Here is a 5019-nt window from a genome sequence, read left to right as displayed (position 1 = left end):
ACAGGCGCCGAGCCGAAACTCAGACTTCTAAGGAGGAGCTGCAGTTCAACTGGTGCTCAACAGCCAGGCCCTATGGGGCTGGGCCCTGACCTGGGAGGCAGGGGCACTGTTGGCTGGCCCTGGCGTCTCTGAATGGGAGGGCACCGTGAAGCCGATTCTCCAGGTGTTAGGGAAACTGCCATCTGGACACAAGGTGAGGACACATTGCTATGGGGAGGTTAGGAAGCCCCAAAAAGCAAATGCCTTGCAGGCTCCCTCTGGTGCCCGCAAGGAGCCTCTGGTGAGGCCAACAACCTGTGAATGACCATCCCATCTACTCCATGTCACATTTTTCCTGAGCTGGCCTTTGTACCCATGTCACCCCTCAGCCTTTCACTAATGACTCTTCCTGCACAGCCCTGCACAGCTTAGTCATGGGTCGGTTTGGGCTTTCTGGCTGAATTGTATAATAAAAATATTTTTGGATCTTTCATTCCTGCCATCATTCCTGGTACACAGCAGACACTCCTTAAATGTTTCTTAAATAAAACTAGACCTGTAGCCAAATATTAATATGTGCTGGTTAAGTCAAGATCCTTTTTGCCTAAAAAGCATCAACTGTTTTGTTTTGTCTCATTTTGTTTTAGAGAGAGGGTTTCCATCTGTTGCCCAGGCTAGAGTGCAGTGGCACAATCAGAGCTCACTGCAGCCTCAAATTCCTGGACTGAAACAATCCTCCTGCTTTAGCCTCCCAAACAGCTGGGACCACAGGTGTGTGCCACCACATTCAGATAGAGATGGGGTCTCACTATGTTGCCCAGACTGGCCTTAAACTATTGTTTTAGTCATGATATGATACTATACTTTAAGTCTGGCATTCAAATTAGGGCACTCCCTTAGAAAAACAATTTGTTAAAAGTATATATTCATAAAAATATTCACCATGGTATTATTTATATAGTGAGAGAAAGAGAAAGCAGCCCATGTGCTCTGCACTAGGGGAGTAGTTAAATATGTTATGAGACAATTTTTTCATTAGTATACTTGAGTCACTACAAAAGTTTTGAGACAGACTGTGTTATGGTCCTTTATTTCATTTCCTAGAAACCCAGTCAACAGCATCCTTGCCCTGATTCACCCGGGCAAGTTTCAACTTGCTCAGCTTATCATTGTTGCTGGGAGGGCTTCATTTTTCTCCATCCACACAGATTTTATGTTTCTTAATTTTTGTGTATCTCAAAACTTTCATAATGACCCACATACAAAGTCGGACAATTAAGCTTGTGAACACATCCTAGACAAAGTGCTACATACCTCGTTGCTGAAAATCACTACAGTCACCTTTGACCGTACTTTGAAATACTCTCCTTAGGAAGCTATGCGCCAGGCCGACGCCCAGGCCACTCTTCTAAGCACTTTTACTAGAATGAGTTCTTGAACTTAACTCAGACCTCATTATGATAACAGCTCTGATAACCGTTTCAGAAAAAGAGTTCCAAAATTGCTGGGAGGGTGGACTAGGGGCTGGTGTCGATGCAGAGCTTCCTAGGGGAGTATATCTAAGGTGACTGTAGTGACCTTCAGCAAGGAGGTGTGTAGCACTTTTTCTAGGATGAGTTCAGGAACTCAATTGATCACATATGTCTGCATTTAAAATCAGTATTATGGGAATAGTGCTGTGCTGTCAAAATATATACATGTACATATATATATGCTTTGGGGAGGCTGGGAGGGAGCTCAGATTTCTGAGTCCCAGCTCTACAGCTTATTGGAAGCGCAGCCAAGGCTCCCTAGGCCTTTGGCTTCTTATCTTTAATATCAGGAAAACACCTGCTTCGCAGGATTATGTTAAGGATTAAATGAGAAAGAGAAAACAATCTCTACAAAGCCTGACACATACTAGGCATTTCACAAGTGGTGAATATTTTTATAGTCTTCAGTAATGTGCAGGATGAAAACGTGTAGCAACATTACACTTAAAGTTATGCTTAAAAGAAAAATAGATGCGCTAGAGGAAAAAATTGAAAGGAAATAAGCTGAATTCTAAACAATGGTTGTACTGGAGGGGGGAATTATGGGTATGGAATATATTATGGTATATTTTCTAGGATGAGTTCATGAACTTAATTGATCACATATGTCTGCATTTAAAATCAGTATTATGGGAATAGTGCTGTGCTGTCAAAATATATACATGTACATATATATATGCTTTATGATAAACCATTAAACACAAACAATGTTTCTGAGTTTTGTGAGCTATTAAAATAAGTTATCAAACCTAAGGACAGGGTTGTAGGAACCCCCAATTTGCAGTCAAGTTGGGCAGAAACATGGGTACCCTGGATACCCAATACTTATGACTGGCCTCTGAAGTGAGGGCAATCTTATGGGCTGGAGCCCTCAACCTGCAGGCTTACCCTAGGCAGTTAGCATCAGACTCTAATTAAATTATAGGACACCCAGTCTCTATCCTCAGAGAGTCGGACAATTGTTTCTTGTAAAAAACTCACACATCTCCTGTCAGAAGTGTTGAGTAGAGAAAGAATTTTCCTTACAAATATTAATCATGGAGTTTGGTACTTTAATAATGGTACATTATTCCTAAAAACAAGTTTTGAGCAAAACATTCCAAAGACCAGGAAAAATAATGATACATTGGTCAGTAAAAAAGTCCAAAATTAAAATAAAGAAAGAAAGAAAAAAAAAAAAGTCCAAAATTGTACCTGCCTACCCACCTGCCTGTTTGCCTTCCTGAATAATTCAGTCCCCAAGCTATTAGATGGGGTTGGAAAGGCGGGAATCATGCCAGGGCAACAGTGGGAGAGGTTGTTTGTCCCAGCACAAAGGAGGGCGTCTGCTGCCAGCAGCTGTGGCTGCAAGGAGAGACTGGTTAACACACAAGTACAATGGAAGATGGACTTCTCACAGCAGGAGAAGGATCTACACGTATGGAAAGGGGGGAATTGAATGAACCATGTGATATTGGGTTTGGTATTGCAGGTATCAATGTGGACTCGTGGCCTTCAAGATAGGCAGACAGACAAATGATAGATAAAAATATGTACAGAGTTAAACTGCATATATGTGTATAAACATCAGCACATACCTTACCCAGATGTACATATACATATATCACCTAACATTCTCCACTGATGAGTTTATGGCCTATAAAATATTATTTATTCAGTTACACTTATTTCATATTTTTCCATTAAAGATCTCATTATCTCCATGTTGTGTGCCACCTCAACAAGTTTTAGAAAGGCTGGTTCAGAATGTTAAAGCCTGAAGGCAGCGTCCTTCTCCTGAAACAAGAGTCCAAGAATTACTGACAAACTCTCAAAAGCACCAAGCAGAGCTAGAGCCCAGATCTTGGTTTCTAAATACCATTAACCACTAAACAAAACAGACATTCCTTGGAGAAATGGCTAATTCCAGGTCTGGGACAGGGAAGGCACAGATGAGCCAGGAACTCCTTGTTCCAGAAAATGAGGATGTGCTTGAAGCCCAAATGAGTTGGGCCTGGCTCAGTGGCTCACACCTGTAATCCCAGCACTCTGGCAGCCGAAGCGGATGGATTGCCGGAACTCAGGAGTTTGAGACCAGCCTGAGCAAGAGCCAGGCCCCATGTCTACTAAAAATAGAAAAACTAGACAGGTATAATGGCGGGTACTTATGGTCCCAGCTACTCAGGAGGCTGAGGCAAGAGGATCGCTTGAACCCAAGAGTTTAAGGTTGCTGTGAGCTGTGATGAAACACACTCTATTCAGGGCAACAGAGTGACACTCTATCTCAAAAAAAAGAATGGACAAGATGATTTAAAAGGACACAGAAGCCCACTGGAAGGATGTCCCCCAGCCCAAACTAAGAGAACTTGAATATCAAAATAAGTAATGAATAAAATAGAAATAAATAATGAGTAAGATAGGAATCCCTGAGTCTATTCATGTAAATAAACAAATAAATAAATGTAGAGAAGAGAAAGGGTTTTTTTTTCTATACAAAAGATGTCAAATAATAAACGTTGAAGTAATAATGGACTTGGCAACTATTATAGTAACATTCAGGCCAAGAAACATCAATGATGCTGAAATTAGTGGGAGGAAGTTTGACGAGCGTCAAGATATTTACATGGTTTCCAAGTATCTCTCCACAAAGTGCTTTTAATTACTGAAAGGAAAAAAGCAATTTACAATGCAGAAACTGGGCAGACACCATGTTAATCAAGTAATCAAAGTTAACACCCCAGTCGTGGAACAAACTGAAATCATGCCCTGCCTGACAGGGTGCTACAGAAAGAAGGTGGTTGCCGCTGCCATTTTCCTACCAAAAAATGTGTCCTTAGAATCTAATCATGAAAAACCATCAGACTAACCCAAATTGAGGCCCATTCTACAAAATAACTGGTTTATTATCCTCCAAAGTGTCAAGGTCGTGGAAATCAAGATCAAGGAACTGTTCCAGACTAAAGAAGACGAACAAAACACAGAAGCCAAAAGCAACAACACGTGACTCTGAATTGGGTCCTTTCACTCTGAAGAACCTCACGGGGACAGCTGGTAAACTTGAACAGGCTCAGAGAATTGGATGGCAGCAACGTATTGATGGGAAATTCCTGATGTTAGTGGCTATATCATGGTTACGTGAGAGAGAGAGTGTCCTTGTTTATAGGAGATACACACTAAAATATTTGGTGGCAAGGGGCCATTGGATCAACAACTTACTCTCAAGTGGTAAAGAAAAAATTCTTTATACTATGCTTGCAATTTTTTCATAAGTCAGAAATAATTTCAAAAGAAAAAAAAATAGTCCAAAAAGTTTATATTGGCTGTGGCTGAAAGTTCTGACTCTTCCTTTATCTCTCTAAAGGCAAAGGCTGCAGCCTGTTCAAGCAGACAAACCTGTTGGTCCTGACTGTCAGGGACAGGCTGGCAGGCGTGGGCTGGGCAAACACCTCTCTGTCCAGGGGTTCAGACCTGAGGCTAGCCGGGGGAGGGCCGGACTGATGGCTGCGGGCCAAGGCTTAAACAGCAACAC

This window comes from Otolemur garnettii, unplaced genomic scaffold (genome assembly GCF_000181295.1).
Source record: "Otolemur garnettii isolate 467f Iridium unplaced genomic scaffold, OtoGar3 scaffold00043, whole genome shotgun sequence".
In the NCBI taxonomy this organism is placed as follows: Eukaryota; Metazoa; Chordata; class Mammalia; order Primates; family Galagidae; genus Otolemur; species Otolemur garnettii.
This window is presented reverse-complemented; position numbering follows the sequence as displayed.